General features: G+C 42.4%; 1 pseudogene; it reads left to right on the top strand.

Moving 5' to 3' along the window:
* On the top strand, nt 1–1,017 carry LOC147326507 (uncharacterized; annotated as a pseudogene).
* Nucleotides 1,018–9,786: the final 8,769 nt, after the last annotated feature.

Genomic DNA, 9,786 nt, shown 5'->3' with positions numbered 1-9,786 from the left:
GGTACCCTGCTGGGAAGTTGGCCAAAGGAGGAGACAGAAGCCACTGACATCAAGACAAAGAAGCTCCTGACCATGCATGGAGGGTTTAACTCCAAATCCAGCACCCTGAGGCTGTATGCTAAGCGGAAGGAAGGAGGCCGGGGACTGGTGAGTGTCAGCACCACAGTCCAGGATGAGACAACGAACATCCAAGAATACATTGGGAAGATGGCCCCAACTGACCGAGTGCCCAGTGAATACCTCAGGCAGCAGAAACCCAAGAATGAGGAGGAAGAGGAGGAACCATCATGGAAGGACAGGCCCCTGCACGGTATGTACCACTGGCAGATAGCAGAGGTGGCTGACATCCAGAAATCCTACCAGTGGCTGGACAAAGCCGGACTGAAAGACAGAACAGAGGCACTAATCATGGCAGCACAGGAACAAGCTCTGAGCACAAGATCCATAGAGGCTGGGGTTTATGACATCAGACAAGACCCCAGGTAGCCAGTAGTATACAGGAACATCTGTGCCAAATACGGCCTGGAAGTGCCGAGGTCAAAATGGAAGACGCCCCCTAGGGTGGTGGAGAATGACCGAGCTAAGATACTGTGGGACTTCCAGATACAGACAGACAAAATTGTGGTGGCTAACCAACCAGACATAGTGGTGGTAGACAACCAGAAGAAGACGGCCTCAGTGATAGACGTAGCGGTTCCCAATGACAGCAACATCAGAAAGAAGGAACACGAGAAGCTCGAGAAATACCAAGGGCTCAGAGAAGAGCTCGAGAAAATGTGGAAGGTGAAGGTAACAGTGGTCCCAGTGATAATCGGAGCACTAGGTGCGGTGACTCCCAAACTAGGCAGGTGGCTCAAGCAGATCCCAGGAACAACATCTGAGATCTCTGTCCAGAAGAGCGCAGTCCTAGGAACAGCTAAGGACCCTCAAGCTCCCAGGCCTCTGGTAGAGGACCCGAGCTTGAAGGACTGACCGCCCGCAGGGGCGAGCGGGGAATTATATATTCTTTACAGATGAAAGCAGGTTCACACATAGAATGTATATATATGTATTATATATATATATCTTCTCTTCATTGGCTAATGTGTGTATGAATGAGTATGAATGTGTGTGAATGTTAGCTATGAAGCACTTAGAAAGATGTGCTTGTGCGAATGGGTGTGAATGGGTGAATGCACAAGTTGTGTAAAGCGCTTTGAGTGCTCAGATGAGTAGAAAAGTGCTATATAAGAACCAGTCCATTTACCACTCTCGTATTACAGGCATACTTGTTCTTCCTAGAGTATTTAAAAGTAGAATGGAAGGGAAAGCCTTCGGTTTTCAGGCCCCTCTTCTATGGAACCAGCTTCCAGTTTAGATGTGGGAGACAGGCACTCTCTCTACTTTTAAAATTAGGCTTAAAACTTTTTGCTAAAGCATATAGCCAGGGCTGGATCAGGTGACCAGGTGATCCTCCTTTAGTTATGCTGCAATAGATGTAGGCTGCTGGGGGATTCCCGTGATGCACTGAGTATTTCTTTTTCAGTCACCTTTCTCACTCACTATGGGTTAATAGACCTCTCTGCATTGAGTCATACTTGTTATTAAGCAACTGGTTCTTTTGTGCTGACTTCACGCTAATGGAGTGCAGTGAGCTTCTTTAGCCAATAGGCATGAATCATGTCAGGGCCTGGTGCTGTCCAGCTCATCATGCGAAAGTCTCTTTCTTAGATGCCTGCCACTGTGACGGTCACTGGGACCTGTTTGGGAAAGTTGCAATTAGATCTACTTGCCACTGAGCATTGTTGTTATGGGTTGTGTCCTTCTCCCATATGCTCTTTCAGTATTGTTCCAGCTCCACTCTTGTTCCCTTGCCACTGAGTAGAGCTGATTTATTCCCCTGAATTCTATCTCTCTGGTATATCCCTTCAAGCAGCTGACCAATGCTGTGAGTCGTTGCTTGGCAGTTTCCAAGGCTTCAGGTATAGACAGATTGCTGTACTTGTTAGGCATCCCTTTCTTCATCACACCTTTCTTCAGCTTTCATACAGTAGTTGGCTAACTTTTCTCTGCATTGCCTTGATCATGGCCTCTAGTCTCCATCCCTTCTCCATGAAGGGTACTGCTCTGTTCACCTTCTACCCATGCACCTCACAAGTATCACTTGTGCCATGGTGTACATCAACTGGTTGGTTTCAGTGAACGTCGCAGTAGGGATTGTCGGTAATGCTGCATTCACATCTTCTAGTAGACCTGCAGAGGATACTTCACATAGACTTGGTAATCAGCCACAGAGGATCCAGGTTTCCAGCTTAGCCATGATCCTACCTCTCAGGTCAGCTGTTCTAAGACTTTAGAACAAATCACACCTTCAGTCATACTTGGGACTTCCTACCCAATCATGGGTGAAGGTGATGCTATCGCCCCCCTTGCCATTTTTGTTTTGTACCTCATTGATCTTCAACTGTGGTAGCAGTTTCTTCTTCCGAATATTGGAACACTGAGTACTAGTTGTTTACTAGTTGTTTCGCCATCAGTCTGGATGTTGAGTATCAAAGATTCCATAGGTCCCACATTCTCTTCATGTAATGCTTTCCACTGGGGTTACTTGCATAGTAGAATTCTAACAGCGCCCTGTACTCATCCCTTCCCCATGTATGCCTTCTTGTTCCAGTAGTATCATCAGTGTATCCTGATTCCTAGACACCTGACATGGACCTTGTTAATCCAGAATCGAATGCCTGACTCCAAAGACGAGTAGTGTTACCATTACACTATCCAGTTGGTAAATATAAATATATATTGATTCTTTATATATGTTCTAATAGACACATATATGTTTTGGGGTTTGGTGGTGGTGGCGGCGGGGGGGTTATATGATGATGATGGTGATGATATGGACCTATGATGGCCTATGATGATAGGCCACTGTGACAGAGATCGGACCCACACAGTGCACTTGATGTGTTTTTGTTTGCTTTTATTCTTTTTGCTTAGGGGTTCGCTCAGTGTATGGCAAATTTGAGCCAGGAGTCAGCTCATTTCGCAGCTCCTCCACTGCACACACACTCCCTGTCAGTCTCCACCGTCACTATATACAGGGAGAAAGTCATTAGTCACAGCCAGAGATGGGCAGTAACGCGTTACTGTAATCCATTTACTTTTTTCAAGTAACGAGTAAAGTAAGGGATTACTATTGCAAAAACGGTAATTAGATTACCGTTACTTTCCCGTAGGAACGCTGCGTTACTGCGTTACTAAAACCGTGATTTTTTTGCGAGAATGTCTCACGACAGTGACGTAAGCGAGTGCGACGTTCTTGACAACAGCTGTCTGCAGATCAACAGTGGATAATATATCGAGTGCGGGAGAGAGTATGAGCGTGCAGCGTTTAAAGCGTGGAAGTACTGACCTTACTTTGAGTTTGATTCCATAAAAGTGACAAAAACATTAGTGTCCGCTGTGCGTGGGAAGAAAACTTCTTTTTACAGCGAAAAAAACCCCCTAAACTTCCAAGCAAGCTCCGAGTGCGCTACGACGTAATGGGAAACTCACAGAGAAAATCGCGGATTCTTCCACTGACCGCCGCGGCACACCTGCACCAGGGTAAACCTCCGCCTACCCCACTCCTGCTTTACAGGTGAAAATAGAGCAAAAGGACCGCTGAGTCTTTGATTTTATTTTTTTTCTGCTGTGTTTTATTTGCATCTATTTGAAAGACTGCGTGTAAACACAAAAAAAATTATTTTATGTGCTGGAATGTGTAGAAAATAGGTTTAAATATTAAACAAATTTCTTCCAGTCAGAGAATGTTGCATATAATTCAATTTTTGCTTGATGCATAAAGTTAAAAGATTAAAACTAATAAAACAAGTTTTTAAAAGGGACCTTTCCATTTGATTACATTCTGTATGATGGATTATGTAGACCGTCTCACCTCCTTATTGGTCTTAGGGCACGGGCAGGATGCGTTCGCTGCTGTCTCCTCCACTGTGGGCGCACCTGCCTCCTCACCAAACGGTACACCAAAAACTGCGCTTCCCTCCGTGCACTGAAAGGTGGCAGAGGCTCCAAACAAGCCAAATGGAAGTGTGACAAATTGGTATAAACCGTACGGAGTGGAGAAAGCTGTTTTTTCCTTGGACTCTGTAGATAAGGGAATCTGCCAGTAGCCCATGGTTAAATCCGGTGTCGTGAAAAATTGGGTTGTACCTAACCTGTCCAGGAGCTTGTCGGGGTAGACATCGAACCATGACACTTCGTTCACCTTGCAATAGTCAACAAACTGCGTTTCAAAATGGTGCTCAATGAGAGTCGTACGGCTGGGCAGGGGAGAGAACACATATGCAAAATGCTGTTGCAATGCGACAACTCTCTGAGCCTGTGTGAGATGGTTATCAATTGGAGGGAGACGGGAATGGTGGAAGTTGGCACCTTCGGCCCAAACTCATCTCTTTCCTTCACCAGGCTCACCAGAGAAGTGGTCTCAGTGAATATCACTATACACACACTTCACCTCCACCCACCCTGTTTCCAGCACCGCCCACACCTCCAGCACTCCTGCCCCGGCGTCTGTGCCATTCTCCTATGCTCAGAAGCAGTGCTGGTCACTTGCGTGTGGTCAAAAAATATGGATAAAACATTTATAAAGCATTTTAACCACAACACCACCAGCAGCTTGAGACAACTGTATATTCACTATTAAGTGAGAGAGTTCATTGCTGATAGAGAAAATGAGAGCAGGTGGTACAGTTTAGAAGCATTTGTTTGACTTCCTGTTTTTGTGTAAAATTGGTATCAGTGTTAATGTATCCACATCTTAGTCTTTCTGTCACTTGAATGAGGTCAAGAAAGCAGAACTGGATTAGATTTTTATCCAGAAAAGCTCCAGAAAAGTGTTCATTCTCTTTGAGGGCTTTGAATGTGTTCATCCAAAAACTGTTTTCCTGGTATTCCCCACCAGGATTTAATGCACTGCCCATACTGCATCCACAAATAAAACTCCTATTTCTGGCAAAAGTGTCCTTGTGGTTTCTCCCAAGAAACATTCGCCTGCTGGAGACTTGTCTGTATTCTGTGCCATTATCGGCACAAATCCTCTCTGGACAACCACCCAACCACGTAAATCTTTGATTATAATAGTTAGCATGACCTCTGAGTCATTATTTCTCGTGGATGCCTCCATCCAAACAATAAAACAACTGAAACAATTAATGCATCCATTAATTCCTATACCAAAGGGCACTGATTTATCATAAGAGTTCATGTGCCAAATAGCATTTGGCCCTTTAGTGCAGTACTGCTGATGCCTAAGATGCTGTGCTCTGGGCAACTTTGGGCTGACTCAGCATGTAACAGAGGCCACACATAATAGAGGACACACTCTTGACCTACTGATCTCCAAAGGCCTGAGCATTTCAAAGGTTACTGTGTCTGATGTGGGCTTATCTGATCATTACTGTGTTTTCTTTGAAAGTAAAATCTCAGCCCACACAAATATATCAACAACAGTGATCACAAAACGGTGTATAACTGAACACAGTAGTGCAATTTTTAACCAGGTCTTCCCATTAACACCTGACCTGCCCAGAGGGTCAGTCAATGAGCTCGTCAATAGCTTTAATGCTAACATGTTAAATGTAATGGATACTATTGCCCCCATTAAGGTGAAGGTTATCTCTGGAAGGAAAAAGTCTCCATGGAGAAACTCCACACTGGTGAAAAATGAAAAAAGAGAGTGTAGGAAAGCTGAGCGCAGATGGAGAAAAACAAACCTCCAGGTTCATTATGACATTTATAAAGAGAAACTTCACAATTATAATTTACAACTGAGGAATGCAAGGAGGTCCTACTTCTCTGACATCATCAGTAAAAACAGCCATAATGCTCGAGTCTTATTTTCTACAGTTGACAGGCTAACAAACCCTCCTGTGCCAGTGGCAGCTGAACTTCATTCGACCATGGCCTGCAATGACTTTGCCAAATTCTTCACTGAAAAAATCCAAAAAATTAGACAAGCAATTGGTACATCAACAGCAGATCCAGGATATGTACTGTGTCCACCAAAAAACTGTTTAAACACCATGAAACAGTTTCAACCTATTAACAGCAAAGACCTGGAGGACATCTTAGGTCAACTGAACTCCTCCTCCTGCTGTTTAGATGTCCTGCCAACAAGTTTTTTCAAAAAGGTCTCAAAGACTTTAGAGTCAGACCTGTTACAGATCGTCAACTTTTCTTTATTATCAGGTGTGTTTCCAGAATCACTAAAAACTGCTGTAATCAAACCTATACTGAAAAAGGACAATCTTGACAAGACACAAATGAACAACTACAGGCCGATCTCAAATCTCCCGTTTTTAAGTAAGATCATTGAAAAAGCAGTTTCTCAACAGCTCAGTTACTTCTTAAAACAGAATAACTGCTACGATGCCTTCCAGTCAGGTTTTAGACAGAACCACAGCACTGAAACCGCTCTGACCAAAGTGTTTAATGACATATGTCTGAATACAGACAGTGGAAAAATGTCAGTCTTAGTTTTACTGGATCTCAGTGCAGCATTTGATACAGTTGACCACAACATATTACTCAAACGACTGGAGAACTGGACAGGTCTTTCAGGAACTGTACTAAACTGGTTCAAAACATACGTAGAAAACAGGAAATACTTTGTATCAATAGGTAACTTCACATCTGAGCAGACAAGTATCACATGTGGAGTTCCCCAAGGTTCCATCTTGGGACCCCTTCTGTTTAACATCTACATGCTCCCACTGGCACAGATTATAAACAACAACAAAATAAACTATCACAGCTATGCAGATGACACACAAATATATATCACAATGTCACCAGGAGACCGAGGCCCTGTACAGGCTCTTGGTAAATGCATTGAGGAAATCAATGACTGGTTGTGCCACAATTTTCTCCAACTAAACAAAAACAAAACTGAGGTAATAGTCTTTGGCGCCAAAGAAAAACGATTACAGGTCACCAGAGAACTTCAATCTATACATCTAAAAACCACAAACCAGGCGAGAAATTTGGGTGTAGTGATGGATGCAGACCTAAACTTAGAAAAACACATTAAGACAATAACAAAGTCAGCTTACTATCACCTCAAGAATATTTCAAGGATAAAAGATCTGATGTCTCAACAGGACCTGGAAAAACTAGTCCATGCATTCATCTTTAGTAGGCTTGATTACTGTAACAGCATCTTTACAGGTCTACCTAAAAAATCAGTCAGACAACTACAGCTCATTCAGAACTCTGCTGCTCGAGTCCTCACTAAGACCAAAAAAGTGGACCACATCAGTCCAGCTCTGAGGTCTTTACACTGGCTGCCTGTCCGTCAGAGGATAGACTTTAAAGTTCTGATGCTGGCCTATAAAGCTCTGAATGGTTTAGGACCAAAATACATCAATGACCTCCTGACCCAGTATGAACCATCCAGATCCCTCAGGTCATCTGGATCCGGTCTTTTATCAGTTCCCAGAGTCAGAACCAGACACGGAGAAGCTGCATTCAGCTTTTATGCTCCTTATATCTGGAACAAACTCCCAGAAAGCCTCAGATCAGCTGAAACACTCAGTTTATTTAAATCCAGGTTGAAGACTCACCTGTTCTCAGCTGCATTTGAATAAAGCACCAAATCCACACTTTAAGCTTAAATTTCAAAACTTACATTTAACTACTGATTTTATCTACTGTTCTGATTTTATCTGTTTTGATTTTATATACTGTTGTTTGTTTGTTTGTTTGTTTGTTAATTAGTTAGTTAGTTTATTTGCTTGTTTTATTCAATTTTAAATCATGCTTTTTATTTGTTCTTGTTTCTAATGTCTCTGTAAAGCACTTTGAATCACCTTGTTGTTGAATTGTGCTATACAAATAAACTTGCCTTGCCTTGCCTTGCCTTGCTCCAAACCATGAGGATCGATTACTTCAATAATCTGTGGGATTGTGTCCTGCTGTACCACAAATCCCATTTGAATAACTCAAATATGTAACCAGCGATATCCTTGCATCTCTCCATTGTGCTGTAGTTCTTGATACACAAAGGCTATCAACTCATCCAAATCAGTGTGTTCTTTTCTTCTGAATAAATCCAGTTCACGACAAAGTCCGGATGCTTATGATAACGTGGTGATTCTGAGCCAAAATCAAAAGTATTTCCTTGTTGCTAAATCCAATTGAAAAGTATGATTCAATTAGGTGCTCCATTGTTGGAATTAGTGCATGGTAATCTCAAAATGCACAGTAATGAGTTTCCTTGACCGAAAGAAAAGCTATTTTCTCACAACAAATTTTCTACACAAACCTGCCACTTTTTTTGATTTGAGACTTTAATGCTGAAATCTTTCTTTTTTTTCTCAATTGTTTTAAAGTAAGCTATTTCAAGCTTTTTGTTTGAAGTACAATAACATAAAGAAAACGGAGAAAACCCCAACAATCATATGACCCCATATGAGTAAGTGTTTTGGTGACAGTCGGAAGGAAAAACTCCCTTTTAGCAGGAAAAAACTTCCAGCCGAACCAGTCTGAGGTAGGGGCAACCATGTGCTAGGACCAGTTGAGGGTGAATGGATGAAGACAGGACAAAGACATGCTGTGGATATCCCCCAGCAGCCTAATGCTATTGCATGTAACTATGGGAGGATTTAGGGTCATCTGATCCAACCCTAACTATATGCTTTATGAAAAAGGAAAGTTTTGAGCCTAATTTTAAATATAGAGAGGGTGTCTGTCTCCAAACTGGAAGCTGGTTCCACAGAAGAGTACCTATGTTAAGCATGTATAATGTTTTTTGTGTTGTTTTTGTTTTCTTTAATCCTTTCCTGTCTGGCAGCCTATGCAATCAGAATTGTGATCTAAATGCACTGTGATAAGTAGGAATATATTGAAATTACAGAGTGCAAATAGAAATGCGCAATCCCAACTGCTGCTCCTGTAAGAACAAACAAACATACAGCACAAATAAACTGGATTTTGTCCACTAGGGTGGATAAGGCTAAGCATCAGGTTTCAAATGAACTGAAGCGCTGTCTAGGTGTTTGGTTAATGAAAAAGCTGGAATGGAAGAAACCCTAGCGGGTGTGTCGCTGAGTGGTGAAAAACAATTAGATTTTACTGAAACATCATGATTAGTTAATGCATTGTCTCTACTGTTCCCCAACATTCCCCGAACTCACAATGGTACCTAAGAGCTGCCATCTGGTGGTGTGACTAAAAATGGCACACACACACACCTTTAGTGAACATTTAGCAACTCCAACAGTTAGTTTAAACATGACCACACTAAGGTTTGTTACATGGAATATACATGAAGTTGTTTCCAGGGAAAAGAGGCAAAATATTACTAATTAGTTTAATGACTTACTTGGCAGACATTGAAGAAAGACATGTCTTTCAGCAGGAGGCAAGGCAAGGCAAGGCAAGGCAAGTTTATTTGTATAGCACAATTCAACAACAAGGTGATTCAAAGTGCTTTACAGAGACATTAGAAACAAGAACAAATAAAAAGCATGATTTAAAATTAGACTCACATGTCCAAAACATCTGCACACACACTCACTTCTCCACAGTTCCCTCACACATTCTCAGTCTGTTACGATGCAAAACAAAGAGGTGTAGCCATATTAATTAACATAAAAACAAAACTTCACTGTTAGCAGCTCTAGGTTGTTGAGTGACATGAGATCAAGAGAGACTGAAGTCCCCCCGGCCACCCCTGTCATCATAGTTTGGGCGGGGTGGGGAGGTAAAGGGCTTAACATCCAGGCTTATGTGTTAAAGATGACCAGA

Source organism: Aulonocara sp. 'chitande type north' Nkhata Bay, linkage group LG7 (assembly GCF_057382095.1).
Source record: "Aulonocara sp. 'chitande type north' Nkhata Bay isolate Kocher_YH1m ecotype deep benthic linkage group LG7, A_spYH_male_GT1.1, whole genome shotgun sequence".
Lineage (NCBI taxonomy): Eukaryota > Metazoa > Chordata > Actinopteri > Cichliformes > Cichlidae > Aulonocara > Aulonocara sp. 'chitande type north' Nkhata Bay.
The sequence above is the reverse complement of the archived record's forward strand: the minus strand, read 5'-3'. Positions and strand labels throughout refer to the sequence as shown.